Source organism: Thunnus maccoyii, chromosome 8, assembly GCF_910596095.1.
Source record: "Thunnus maccoyii chromosome 8, fThuMac1.1, whole genome shotgun sequence".
Lineage (NCBI taxonomy): Eukaryota > Metazoa > Chordata > Actinopteri > Scombriformes > Scombridae > Thunnus > Thunnus maccoyii.
In genome coordinates this window covers 10,392,456-10,408,092 of record NC_056540.1, presented here as the reverse complement: position 1 = coordinate 10,408,092, position 15,637 = coordinate 10,392,456, and the positions used below count along the sequence as shown (strand labels likewise).

The following is a 15,637-nucleotide window of genomic DNA, read 5'->3' as shown; positions in this document are numbered from 1 at the left end:
AGGTTTCCTGATGTGTACAGCGTTACTCTGACACAATACACGCAAGTGAGGAATCAGCATTTTTAAAAAGGCAAATGTGAGTGTAGACAACTGTGCAGAGCATCACCCTTTCTCTGGCAAATCTCTAAAGGAAGTATGATACACACACACATACTTGGAGAATTCCATCATCTGGCATTGCTTTGCAGACTTATAGTACATTTGTGTCTAGTAGGCACCCACTGCTACACACTGCTCTGACAGCCCTCATCTATACTGAATCAAATCCTCTGAGATGTGTGTACGAAACAACTATATTTTTGTTCTATGAATAAGCTGACTTCCCTTCAGATTTGTAGCTCCCAGCTGCAGTAGGCTATGTATAAATCAATGCCTTGGTGGGCTAGAGAGGGAGCAGTTATATTTACTTTGTTTCCTAGCTAGCAGCACTAGCTGTACTAGGGGGTAAGGGAATTCGATACACACCACTGGAAGGCTAAGGCTTTTTCAGTCACATACAGGAATGGCAGTGCTGCTGATAGGGATAGACTAATGAAGGAACACCAGTCCAGTCAAGCAAGAAAACACACTCCATGCAACATATCAACAGAAAATAAAACATATTTTTGTCATGCACCACAGGAGGAGAAGTAAGAAAAACTGAATTTTATACATGCAAGCATGGCTGCACATGCACACATATCAGTATCAGATACTGATAGCCTGGTCTTATCCCCACACATGCCAAAAATCTTTCTAAATATCTGATATATTTGAATTTTAATCTACAGTATTTTATTGATTCAGATGAAGCACTTGTGTGTTTCTGTTCCTCATTTGCAGTCTGTCTCTGCAGCACTGAGTACTGGATTTAGGTTGATGGCAATGAATTATACATGCAGTCTGAAATGTAATTCTCTTCATTAGATGACAAATCTCTTGTTTGAATATTGCATACTGTGGTAATAATACTGCTTTTATCATCGGCCACTGGAGTTGTGGAACTGAGGAAAAATAATCTTGTCATCACTGTAATGCACCACTGCTAATTCATTAATTCAACTACCAAATTAAAGTTAAATCGAATGTAGTTGTTGCTACATTAATTCTAACATAAGAAAACATGCAATGTCTGCTTATCTCCAGTGAAGAATTGAGCCAAGTGCCTTTGTGTGTTTCGTGGACTTTTTTGTGTGTTTGTGCTCCAGCATGTGTGTTTCTGTACGCCTTGAGAAATGAGGGCTGGGCCTGGTTAATAATAGTGGCCGAGAGGGTCTGTTAGCGTAGCCTACTACATCACTCCTTAGCAGGAAGACATCTCCAGGGCTCCGTGCTGCTGTGATAGAGTGTTGGAAGGGGAACAGACTGGTACAGAGAGCCAGTGATGGAAAGGGGATCGGAGGATGGAGGGTGGAGGACAGATGAGATTTAGGCAGCAGGGTGGGGGGCAAGGAAGTGTACAATAGTATGTTTTATCACTTTTAGAAAAACACATGATCTGAACTATCCTTGATTAGACACAGGGTAATAGCTATTTTGAATCCCATCATGGATGTGTGGTTGCATTATAGGCCTGGAAAACTCTCCATATGATGATGACATCCAAAATAGATTTTAAAGGACAAGTTCAACATTTTGGGAAAGCTTATTCGCTTTCCTGTGGAGAGTCAGATAGAAAATTGATACCATTGTCATCTCTGTCTGTTAAATATGGAACTGGAGCCAAGCAATGGTTGGCTTATTTTAAGGCCAGCATATCTAAAACTCTAATTAACATGATGTGTCGCTTCTTAAATGCCAATTTGTACAGATTTCTTTTTTTTTAACCCTTGGACAGAGCCTATTTCCCCCTGCTCCCACTCTTTATGCTAAGCTAAGCTAACCTCTCCTAGCTTTAGCTCCATAGTTAACAGACAGATACAGTACGGGAGTTGCATCAATTTTCTCTTCTGGCTCTCGGCTAGAAAGCTAATAAGCATATTTTACCAAAATGTTGAATCTTTTGTTTCAATACTGGAATACTTTGTATGAAATAAGAGCAAACATGAATTACAGCTTTACAGTACTTAGGCAAGTCAAAGACAGTTATGTAAAATCAGAAGCACACTATAGAATTGAATGTCAGCGTGTTCAGATGGAGGCATCATGTCATTATCACACTGTAAACATATTTATAGATAGAAGTACTGTAGAATATGTATAGAAATACAGCTCTGCCCAAAGGTTCAGACTGACAAAGAACAGACTGTACGGACATATACAGAAATATGTGCAGATTAAATCAGAAATAACAAATACATTTTTGATTTTTTTAAAAAATCTATTTTGAAATAATTTTGAAGTTTTATTATTTGTGTTTGTCGACACTTCCATTCACTAGTATCTGCACTACCCCACTATGAAAAAGTCTTGATGTAACCAGTGTCTTGATATCCTTGTCATACTTGAAACAGGCTTGATGAGGTTTTCTGGTCTTCCTTGAACTGTTTTGTCTTCATGTTGCTTCATTTATTCTTTTATCAGTGGTTTTGAAAATGGAGAATTGAACTGAAGACAAAGTCTGGCTGACAAGGAACAGGAGGAGTGTCCTGTAAACTAAGGATGACTGCAACCGACCAGAAACAAAGAGCGAGGCCAGGCAAAGAGACTTAACAGAAAAAAAACACTGAATAGAATATTGTGCTACAGAGAATGAATAGATTTGTATGGACGAGACTGTGTGCAGGGAATTATGTGAGGTTTTGAATAGATTCCTCTAAACTAAAACTGCAGTGGGGGAGGACTGAGGAGCCGCAATGATTTGATTTTTTTTTTTTGACACTGACTGAATACTATACTTGTCTAAGTCACTTTTTTTATACTCTCCAAATGCAGCTCATGTCATTTCTCTTTATCAGCCGAGAGCTGATGGTGATGGATAATATCATTTGATGGATACACAGAGACCTCAATGATGAGGTGTGGCAGGAGATGTGCGTATGACCCACTCACACAAATGTCCCCACCACGCTCCACCTTGGTGCCCTCCTTCAATATGCTCTCATTTTAGATAATGAAAGAAGTCTGGAGGGGAAAGCCACTGCAGAGATCACTGATCCACTCTAAGTGAAAACCTATACTCAAGTTAATGTGAATACCCTCAGGGGACGAGGACTTCTAATTGATTAACCACATTACTCGGATAAGAGTTGAACCCTCCTGTATGAGAGGAATTCAACATTGGCGTCCACAAGCGCTTAGGAGATATAGGTAATGAGCATTTTTTTTTGCTGCACCTTCTGCTGTGGACTGTACTGCAGGTGTTTGTATGCCTGGGTGTACAGACTCAGTCCACTAGAGGCAGTATTGAATCAAAAATTCCCTGTAGCTCAGGCCAGGTTGACACAGCGGTTGGAGCATGAAAAAAGCATCATGGGAATAACACTGCAGCACAGAATGGGTTCAAGATGCATTCTGTCTGAGTGGAGACAGGTGCATGATGATCACTGCTTTTCTGTGCTGAAGAATAAAACACAATGAGCAGAGCTGATGCTGAATGTTGCCTCGCTGTATTTATTAGGAATTTAAAATTAAATTGAATGCAATTGAATTCACTTTAGACATGTTGGACTTATAACCTTTTTGGAGGGTTTACATATTTTCCTGTGAGCATTGCATAATCAAAGCTTGGGGGCCACTGTTTCAGTCACCAATGTGTTAAGCCTTAAATGTATTCCTTCCACTTCCTTGTAGTGTTGACATAGACGCTGCAGTGATTAATAAAACTTGTCCTCCTTTGAAGATGCCCATGCAACCGTCCTCACTGCTCTGAAACAAGGCGTCATAGTTCAAAATGCTCTTTGATCTTCCAATGCAACTTTAAAAGACAATACAGTGGCTTTGTGAAGAGGAAGACACACAGAGACCTGGTGGGAGAAACTTTGGCCCTTAAAATCCAACAGAGACATTTCGCGCCGCTTCAGTCATAATAACTCTTGCCCTGCAGTGTATTCAGAGCTGGTATGCAAATGCGGTGTCCTTGGGGAAGTAACATGTACTCAAGGTGTCATCACAAATGCTGCTTTGAAATGCTGAAAATTACCTTGGGTTTACAACATTCTACACACAGGCAGGTGTCAAAGAGTCAGCTGGGGTTCTTTGAAGATGAAGTCTTTTGAGTATGAAACATCCTCTATAGTTTTGAAATGTGGCTATAATAAGTTTGTAGTTTACTTCTTTGAGAACTACTGTAAGGCTGTGGTCAGCTTGAAGTCATGGCAGTTACAGTGGCTTGAGATGCTGACTAGCTTTTGTTGCAGAAAAATATATTTTTTTAACAAAATTGCTAATTTTTACCAAATTCAACTACTTCCATTTCAATCGCCACATCAATGCTAGTGAACTCATGAGCAGGCTTGTGTGTTGGTTTAGCAGCAGTGGTAAGAAACTAATTAAATGTGCTCTAGTACTTTACTTAAGTTTTGAGGTACTTGGACTTTCCTTGAGCATTTCCATATTCTGGTCTTCTACTCTACTACATTGCAGAGGCAAATATTGTACTTTTTACTCCCCTACATTTATCTAACAGTTATTGTTTCTAATCGCATTGCAGATTCAAATTTTACATACAAAACATAGGTTCAGCTTATTAATGATGATATATGACTCATTGTTAGAGTTAAACTGCCCAGCGGTATCTAAAGTAGTTAAAATTAGTTCCAGCTGCAAAATGCTGCTTACAGGTTCATGTGTCAGTAATTTTAATCCAATAATAAAATATGTAATAATAAAACACTGACAGGCATCATTCAGCTGCATAATGAGTACTTTTGCTTTTGACACTTGAGGTACTTTTGTTGATACTCCTTCTGTACTTTTACTTAAGTAACATTTTGAATACAGGACTTTTACTTGTAATTGAGTACTTTCTACACTGTAGTATTTATTTAAATGAATAGTTTGACATTTTGGAGAAAAAATATGCTCATTGGACTTCTAGCCAAGAGGTGTTCAGTTTCCAGTCTTTGTGGTAAGCTAAGCTATCAAGCTGATAGCTGTAGCTTATATTTCCTGTACAGACATGAGAGTGGTATGAATCTTTTTACAACTTTTAGCAAGAGAGCAAATCAGCATATTTTCCAAAATGTCAAACTATTCCTTTAAGGAGAAGATCTGAATACTTTTTCCACCACTGTAGTTTGTGCATATAAGAGTGAAAACTCCTGGCTAGCATTACATTACATTCACTTTAAACAGAATTATTATGGCTGAATAGAGGTTTGATACAAATTCACCGTCAGGCATTTAGTGAAGTTAAGAGAGGTAAACAAAACATATCAAGCTGCAATAGAGCCTGGGCTTTTTTGTTGAAGGAAGAAACTGCTTAGTTGCTCAGTATATAACAATTGGAATTCAAACCAACAAACAAGCTAAAGGCTAGTTTGTAAGGCTGATATATGGACTAGAACCAATGCGAATCTAATGGAAGTGGAATCTACCAACGGAAGTCTAAAGTGCACAACCAACATAGTGTTTAACACTTCAAGCCCTCACCAGTTGACACACTGTAAAATATTTATAAGTATTTCTTTTGACAACTTGTCTACAGAGGGCAGCTTTCAATACAACAGTGAACATCAAGGTGAAAACAATTGACATTTTGCAGTCAGAGTGAGTTTATGGCACAAATGCACATGTACAGTAAATACATCCACTGTAAATGACAGCTAAATTTAAGCTGTCATATCTTGCATTTAAGGAAGAAATAGCCGCCCTACCTGTGAAGCCATTGATGTTATTAGGTTATGTTGTCATGCTGCAGTGTTATGACAGTGCTAGGTGAACTTTTGTACACCAATTCCCTGGTTGGTTTTTAAGCTTGCTCACAGACTGTGCCCTTTTTTTATGGGCTTGTAGATTGCTGGGAAACACATCAATCTCCTGTGGGTGCGATGTTGTATGTCTTCCCCCTCCGTGCCGTGTGACCCCATTGCCCTTCCCCTAGTGTCCACCTGGTTGATCATGTCTGGATCCTGAACCTCCGCTGCCCTGGTTATTAAAGAGCACTGGGCGATATCCACCCTCGTCTTTCTTTCTCTCGTCTTTCTCTCTCCACCCGCCCTCACTCACTTTGTTTCTGCCTCTTCTTCCCTCAATTTCTCTATTTCTCTGTTCACTCAGCTAGAATAGCATTGGAGATTGGTGTTGTTCTATTCCTGTACTGCTGCCGCCATCTCACTGTGTTGCACAGTAATCCCAATATTCACCAGTTACACACCTACGCTACCTGCAAAACCTGTAAGACAGTTACTGATGGGGGGTTTTATTAATTGAAATGTATTTATAATTCTCATCAGTAATCATAATCCCTTTCCTTTGTTCCTGTTCGATCAATCACAGTGGAGTGTGGCAGGTTGGCCCACAGGTAGAGAGGTTGACTAATTAATGAGTGAGAGGTTGCTTGTTCATTCCAGACAGAAGGATGTGCTCCGGTATAAAACTCAAGTAAAGCGGATATTGTCTCTGCGGCTCTTTTTCCCCTCTCTAGGTACATTTTATCCGTTAACTGTCGTAAGTAAACACTACAGTGTGTGTAAATGGGTAGTTAGTTTATGGATTCAATACAATGCTATTTTAAGGCTACTATAATCAATATTTTTATGGTAACAATCAGTCAAATATAGATGGGTATATGAAAGAGATTGCTCATCATGATGCACCCACAGGGAATTACCACCTGACTCTTCAGTTCCCATCAGCTCCATGGAGCATTTCAATGTCTTTCAATTCATTGGTTTGGGTTTACAGCCCGCATCCTTACTGTTTTGGTTCATTCTCACCGCTCTCATCAACATGTTTCCAGCCACAGCAGGCACCTGTTGTCAGTGAAAGAGCTCTACAAAGACACTGTCCAGTATGCAACCTGTCCTGCACCAAATGGCAGACAAGATTAGCAACTAGCTGGTGACTAGCTGTTGGAGCATTTAGCAGCTAAAGAGACAAACATTTCCCTCAGAAATTGGCAGAGACCAAACAAGAGCTAAAAGCAGAGTGAATATTGGCCTTACATTCATTATGTAACCAGAAACATGACTCCAAATGTTTTTTTCAACTCTGCTAGATATGTAAGTAAGTACCTGTTTGCTAACATAATCTAGGTTCAAACAATATTCCATGTACAGTATATATATATACACTTCTGCCAGCACATAAACAACATTTATACAGTACATGGACTTTCTTGTCTGTTCTTACAGCACATTAGCTGATTATTATGTTTAAATTTTACTTGGATCTCATGAGTTTGTGGACACAGTATGGATCAGTACAGTTATGAGACACCTGCACTTTATTTTCTAATTAGGGAGCCTGATATGCATATATGTTGAAGTGTGTATGGGAATGTGTATATCGATGGAAGTCAAATTTGAGTTACCTGCAAACTGTCCAACATTGGTTGTATGATCCTCTCAAACAGAGGTGGCATTTGCGTAAGCCTCCACTTCAGCACCATCATGAGTTGTCAAAACACCCTTACACTGTACTGTAGTTCTCACTTAGCGGCCAAACTGCTGCCCACTGCCCACACTGACAAGACGTCAATGGAAAGCTTTGTCTGTCATTTAGTGGCTAATTAGCTGATAAACTTTTGATTTCTATGTCATGATAGGAGCTATTCCTCTGGCTGTCCTGCTGAATTATGTCCGGAAAGCTGTTGGCATGATAGAAAGTTGCAAGTTTAGTGCCAGACTTAACATAATGTACTAATGAGCAGTCCGTTAAGTGTGATGTGCTGGAACAGTCGATTCATAGCAAACTGTGTGTGGCTGTGGTTTATGTTTCTATGCTCATGTCAGCGAGACCCTGCTCAGACATTCAGGCATTAAAATCAATTTCAGGTGATCTAATAATAACCAGAAAGCAAAAATACAGGGTGTAAACACGGCCAAAACACAGTGAGAATCCAATCACCCAGATCACATTTGGAGGTGTTTGGGGATGAGTGTGACATCATTGTTAGTGTAGTGTGAACACACAGTATGGGCATTTTATGTTTTATTAGGCTACCTCATGCTCTGAAATGCTATCTGCTTGCTGATAATATGCGCTTGTAAAATCAGCCAAGTGATGGTAGTTGGATTGTATGCTGTGTAAAATCCTCCCTTTTATGTGAACAGATAGAGTTTTTCTTTTTCCACTCTGGCTCCACCAAAGAACAGTTAAAAGAAAGTACCTTGAACCATCAGCAGTGCTCATCGAGCTCATTGAGCAAACTGCTTCCTACCTAACCCCCTGATGTTTGATTGAATGGAACAGCTTTTGATTTTATAAGGCCCTCAGTGTCACCGCCGTCAGATTAAGGAAAAGATTGCTTAAACCGGGCCACTGGCAAACCGGCTGCTCTCCAGAGCACTCTGGCTCTCTCAGTCAGTACCTTTTAATGAAGATCCTCCTATCCTAATAGAGTCCTCCTGTACTGCTATCAATTCAACTGCTCTTAACCCCTCCTCCTTATTCTACCTCCCCCTTCCTCACTACTCCCCCCTCTCTCAGTCTCTCTCTTTTACTCCTCTACTGTTTTAATTGCTTGAAGGTCATTGACAATAATGTGACAACTTATTAGAAACCCCATCTGATGCCACTGATTTTATACCTCACTTTGCCACAGCGCTTGGTTTCCAGGCAATTACTGAGCATGCTATTTATTAATTTCACGGTTCACAGAGCATCACACGCTATAAATAGTGAAGGATGATAGCTCAGTCATTCACAATGTCGGTGGCTCTTATCGATTTTGAGTGAGATGCTCTGGCGGGATGGAGCCTTAAATACTGGAGAGTCTAAATGTGCAGTGTTAGAAAGGAACGATAGCAGAGATGACAGCTAACATCAGCACATAAGAATTTGTTTTAAAGCCCATTTTGCTACTACAGGCTTTAAAAAATGTCATGATTGTAATTACACAGAAAAAGAAACATCAAACCTCTCGATCTGCTCTTTTTATTTCCACAGGAATCCATTTATCTCCAAAGATAGCTGACATCCCAATACAAGTGTTATACAGCACTAACAGTACAAGTGCCGAGACCAATTATGTGTTGTTTCCTTGAAGCAAGACGAGAGACTAGCAGCTTTGCAGCTCGCCATGCTGTTCTTCCAAAATACTCTCTACGTGCCAAAGTAATGTGTCTGTGTGTTACAGCAACCATTTAACCTGTCAAGGCACGAGTTCGGTGTGTGTTTGGAAATAATCCAATAAATTAAGCAGACACAAAACCTCAGCCAAGAAGTTTGACTGAGACATCTTTTGCCAAACAAACAAAATGGTCCAACCCGTCCTGGAAAAAATTATATCCAACTGTGTCATATGCTATTTTGAATTTCCTCTCTTTTTGAGAAGTTCAAACAGCAGTTCAAATTGAATTTTAGATGTCTTTTGAATTAGCAAGACACATAAATAGACGTGTTTGTTTTTCCCCCCAAAGAGTCCTCAAATGCTTATTCCACACAGCCTCCAGCTTTCTCTTTTCAAGTCTCACTTCACATGAGTGGCTCTCTCACATCTGCAGCTTGTGCTTCCGCCTGAAGGTGTGAAAAAGGCAAGGAAACATGCAAAAGACTTTGACCTTTAAAGTCAACAGCATAAATGTTGACTCTGGCTGTCATTGTTGTCTTGTTATCAACTCTGAGCCACAACATGGTAACCAAAAATGTCTCTCTATTCACACTGATATATGGCTTTAATCACCAAAGGGCATCAAGCCTACAATATATATTCTTAAAAGCAGCATAGGAAGCTTAACACTGAAAATCTGCTATTCAGACAGTAAAAGGTTCATAGTTCAAGGTTTTTGCATGTCTCCAATCAGGATACAGTCCCATATTTTTTTATTACAGAATGCAGGTACAGTGCAGCACCTACTGTAGTTGTGTAAATCAAGCCTTTGAGCACTTAGTGTGTTGACAGTGTGTTGGGAGACCCTTGTGCTTCAAAATCCCACTTTAATGGCTTTCTATATGAGGCTATATATCTGCAGTGGTAAAGTCCTGCTTGAGGGCGTTTGTGAGGTTTTCTGTGTGTTTTCATCACACAGCTTCAGCTGTAAAGGCTTCCCTGATTGAGAAGGCGGCTCCTTTTACGGTCCGGAGCGCTCTGAACTTTACGAGAGTGACAGCGGTCCTTCCGTCCTGTAGCTCCCAGCTGAAATATCATGTTTGTTTATCTCTGGAGAGAATTTATGCCGCTGATTCATTGGCTGGCACTCTTGCAACGGCTGAAGGAATTTGATTTTCTCTTTATTTATTCGCTTCATTTTTCCTCCTGTGGAGGAGTAGTCTCTTGTGTGATACCACAGGAAAACTTGCTTCTTCCTCTCTATGGTCTCCTGTGAAATGAGATTAGAGAGAGGAAGGAAAACGTGAGATCGAGGACAAGGGACATAATAGAGTTGTTATTCATTGTAATCTCGCCTCTCCCATTGTTGCTTTTTTCCTTCCGCCTTCAAAATAGGCTATTATATTAAATAACCATGTCAATATAGCAATTCATCAGAGTCATTATATTTGAACAAGAAAACAGTTAAATGCATTTTTAGTGGACCACTCTTTGACTGTAACTGGATATATTTATTATCTTTCACATAAGGACAAAAATATTCAGCTGTTACTGAGCAGGGGTTGAAGCATATAATTCAGATGTATTGTCCAATATATTACAATTACAGAGCTGGTAACAGGCCGAGCATACCCCTACTACCGTGAACGATCTATTCCAACTTATTATAGAGGTTTATGATTTGAGACGGATATGACTTGATGTGGTCTCAAATTCATTAAAAATGACATTGAGAAATGATAAACCGCTGGGGAAATGTGTGTCTGTGTGGAGTGTGTGTGTGCACACAAAAATGTGCGCATACCTCTTAGCCAGTGCAGGTCATCCGTGCTGAATGGCTTCGGAGGGAAGTTAGTCTAGCTGTGAAGTGGCTCACAGACCTGTGAAATAAAATAAGTAAAGGATACTAAAGCAGGTGGCCTGCTGTGCTTTACCATGCAAACGCATTTCAGACACAAGCCTCTCTAAATCCCTCTGTCTGGGATCTGTCATCGACAGGATACGGAAGCAGCCTGAACGTACGATCGATATCCCCCCCTGCCCGTTTGTCTGAAATGGTTTGGTTCAGTGGTAGGACAAGCCCAAAGTGCTGGTGTCAGGACTGCAGGGGAGAGCATGACACACCTTTGCCATTTTCTCACTCTTCCTGCAGTTTTTCACGCATCCAATGTGCAATCAGCTTGACGTGTGACCGCTTGGCATCACGTGTGACATGGACAGCCCTTAAACCGCAGGGAAAAGACCCCTTCCATGACACACTCCTCTGGGAGCATAAGGTCACATGGACTTTAGATGTAGGTCATATGGTCCCTACATGTCTCTTGCTCTGGTTCATCTCCACCAGGAGCTAAAAGGACTACATCATCGTAGAGGAGTAAGGCATTATTTTATTGTGGCACAAAATAAGCACACAGTTCTTGTGACGATAAACTGTTGGTTCAGGCATGGTTTTTTTTCTCCTGCAGCCATTTGGTAATATTATAGCAATATAAATCTAGCAGCACAACAACTTTAATGACCCAGAATATCCCCATTCCTCTGCTTGTACAATCTACTTTTGAATTCACTGGATTCTACATCAATTTTGGATTGAGCAACTCAAATAAGCAATACAGCACTGTGGTTTGTTCTCAACGACGTAGCATTTAGATCTTGCTCTGATATATACCACGGACTGTCTTGTTCTCCATTGCAATGGTGGCTGAGGCTCATCACGTTATTGTGGTATTTAGTCCCATCCGCCATGTCTGCTGCCAACTTTGACCTGCTGGTGGTGCCAGATGAAAAGTCAAAAAATCAACAAAGTAATCCTCTGTAGATCAATGTTTGTGCAAAATTCCATGTCTGCCAGTGTGGCTGAAACGAGAGATCTGGAATAACTGGTAAGCACTGAGACATCTCAGAGAGTCAGAGCTGTCAGTCGAATGCACACACACACACACACACACACACACACACACACACACACACACACACACACACACACAGTAAGTTTTGTTAGTTGACTATATTTGAACAGTGAATGCATTGACTGCAAAAACAAAACTTAGCTTCATATACTCTATACATTCAAGGTTTATGGGTTGTAAATTAAGCAGGACAGGAAAAACATCTGGACATTGAAAAATGTACAAAATAAATCCCTCATGTCATGTAAACTGTCAGAAAGAGACTCAAATAGTCATCATAATACATAATTTGATGTATTTCTTGTACACATTATATGTTACACATGTTGTTCTCAAACTGAGTGGTCAGTGTTAAGTTTCTTATTTAACACCTGTTCCAAATACCTTCATGTTGTGTCTATTTTAAACTTAGCTCCTTGCTGTGTAAAACGAGATAGTTGACTGTAGTTATTTAGCTTTGTTTAACAGTTAGTTTATAATGTTGTACTTTTGTCTTCGCCAGTGGTAGGACAAATTATATTTATGTAGATCTCTAAGTCTCTTTAATATGTTGATTTGACAAGCCTTTAGAGGATAGTGTTGTTTGTTCTTAGATTCAATGTGATAATGATGTCACTTTGTCATCTAGTGCTGCTTTGGTCCACACCTGTGTGCTGTCATTCTGGCATGTCTGGTGGGGAAGAAATCTTATTCTTAGTCTAGTTGAACTGTTGACCCTTGTTTTTATCTGAGGTTTGTTCACTCACCTATGCTTAGCTATGGGTATTTTTGATTCTGTACAAGAGTTTTTAAGAACTGGCTAAGAGCCAACTCATCAGAGAGAGAAAAGGTCATTGCTAAGTGGTGCGCTCTCTCTCTCTCAGAAATATGATTCAATGTACTTCTGATTGTATTATTTGATTATATTATTTCTAAACCTGACAATGCTCTCTCTGAGTGTTTATTGAGTGATCAAGCAATTCTCCACAAAGAAACAAATGATCAAGTTTGATTTTTATGAAATTATGTAAATAAAACATAATTATCTTTCTTTCAGTATAGACAACAGTGGCAACTGCAGACACGTGACTTTGCCTTTTGCATCTCTAATGTAAGACAGACTACAAACCAGCAACAAAACGACAACAATTGCAGGGCCATTTGTGACTGCACATGCAATTATTTATTGAATCCTTGTCTTTCTGCTGTCGACTACAACTTTAGGTGGTAAGTACCAACCATGGTGAGTGACAGAAAATATGGCCTTTAATATTTCTACAAACATGAAATAAACTTGGAGAGGGGAAGCATTAACCTTTATGGTGTTAAATAATGATGCCTTGCAACTCTTCAACGCACTGAGAATACTGTGTTTGTCCCGACAGAGTTCAGAATCTCCTTTCCTAAAATGAAATGAATGTCATGCTCTGTTTACTATGACAAAGCAAAGTCTTTTATTTGCAAAATGGTCAGCCTTTCAGTTGCACTGCTACACTGAAGTGGAACATGTAAAAAGAAACAGAATTTTTAAATTCACCTTTTTCCCTGTGCTTTTTTCCCAGTTCTTTTGATCTTCTTCATTCCATTGTAAATCCAATGGCAGTAGATGCAGGTTATTTAATATACTGTGAGTCAGGTACCTGCAGCTGGGCTATAATTGTCCCCCAGGGGCACTTCCACTGTTTCAGCTAGGTAAACACTTTGTGGCTGTAAACCTATTGTGAATTATATCAAAAGGAAATTAGATTAAAGCAATTGGATTTTCATGGTAAATTACTCTTTACCCCTCAAATGACCCACTGAATGAGAAAACTGAGCCACAGGCTCATCTAAGTAACTGTTAGCTATCATGTAGTGCTATGTGTTTTTACCCATGGACATGAGGGAGAGAGAGAGAGCTGGGATCGTTTTAAAGGCATTCTTCACTTCAACAACTTGATTTACAAAAAAAAACCAGTATGGCTTTGGGTAAGGGCTACAGTATGTTTTGGGAAAGTTGTCACACTTTGTTAAAATTCTTGTGTCGTTTCCAATATGCCAGAAAGTTTATATATAAAAAGTCTTCCTGTTTGTTTGTCTTAGGGTGAAGTGGTGGTAATGGATGCACCACTTGATCAGCAAGTGACATGAGGAAATAATAAGCCATGAAAGGGACTTTTCATTTGCTGGCAGCACACATAACCACATTACACGCTAAACAAACGAAAAGCAGAAGGACAAAATTAAGGGTTGTTTTCTCTGATAGCTGCATATCTAATTTGCATGACTTTGCATAATACAGTCAGTAAAGGCAACAATATTCATAATGTGACAGCCAAATCATATTTTCCTTGATAGGGCATCAACATTAATTTGACTTCAGATGCAGGGTAAAAAGGCCCCGGTTTGGGACAGAGCACTACAAAGAGATGAAAAATGGAGAAAAAAGAAAGTCTAACACCTCTGTTGAGTTGTTAGCACTTCCCTCTGAAAGTCTGCTGATTGAATAACTGAAGTTAGTAATGTCTGCTGCCATCAAGTCAGCCAGTGCACTCTCTAATTTAGTGTCATTAACCAAATTAGAAACTGAGAATTTAAGTGGAGAGAAAAGTGGGTGATGGGATTTTTTTTACTCTGAATAATAACTGTGGTTCTGTTATGCAGTGGCACTTTTTTAAGATTAATACCTGTTAACTGTTCATTCAGACACTCAGTCGACACCTAAAAAGGCTAATTTTTTTGTTCTATGACTTTTTGTACCTACATGATAAGTTTAATGTTTTCTGAATACCCTCTCTCCCTCTATTTCTCTCTTCTGCTCTCTCCCTGTTTATCTATAGTGCAGGTCTAACTGACATGGGAGACATGGGTGTGTGCACGAGAGCATGAGATCGAGAGCGTTTGGCATCTTGGTGAAAAACAGAAGACTAATTACCTCCTGAAATAATTTAATGTCAGCTCTGGTGTGGGCTCCCCTCAGCAGGACAGCTGAACAGGCGCAGCCCTCTGCTGGGAGATTCATCTCTGTCAGCTTAGATAAACCTGCCGGCCATCACGGCGTTGGCACACACATCCTGTTCCTGGACCTGAAAAAAAAAAAAGAAAGAAAAAAAAATGCCTGATGAAGCTGTCCTGTTTTGCCTCCCCTGGAAAAGGACAGGATGCCTAAATGAACACGAGCTTTCATTACCGCTCCCCTTTTCAGCACTTAGGAGGTGCATCTGTTTGGTGTTTTTTTGCAAATCACCTTTATCCTCTGCAGGCATAACCAGCTGCCATCGGTCTCTGCAATGGTTCTTGGAGCTGTCAAGTTGGGGAAAAGAGGAACTTCACAAGGTGATGAGAGTAAATAAACGATATGTATTACATGTTCGTTGAGGAGTTTTCCAATCACAAATGTCAATCACAAAATGCAATTCTTCCCTATTTTTGTTTATTTATTTAAAACTTTTAATAAGACTGATATGTTGACAACTGGATATAATGAGTCTAGCCTGAAACCCACTGATGAGAATAATTTTCAAAGTGAGGAGGAGGGGCCCAAACTTGAATATTAACAGGTTATTCAAACAATTATTCTCACATAGACATTAACTTGTATATTAATAGTGCAATTAGCAATTGACAAAATCATGGCAAACATAACAAAATGGTGAGTCCCATTTACTGAACAGTCCAGCCACCATTTTTGAAAGAG

General features: G+C 39.7%; 1 long non-coding RNA gene across 1 annotated transcript; it reads right to left on the bottom strand.

Moving 5' to 3' along the window:
- Positions 1-13,276: 13,276 nt before the first annotated feature.
- LOC121901712 lies at positions 13,277-15,014 on the bottom strand. Its single transcript, XR_006097383.1, has 3 exons — positions 14,876-15,014; positions 13,499-13,676; positions 13,277-13,364 (listed from the first exon to the last, which is right to left on the bottom strand). It is a non-coding gene; the product is annotated as an uncharacterized LOC121901712 (long non-coding RNA).
- Positions 15,015-15,637: the final 623 nt, after the last annotated feature.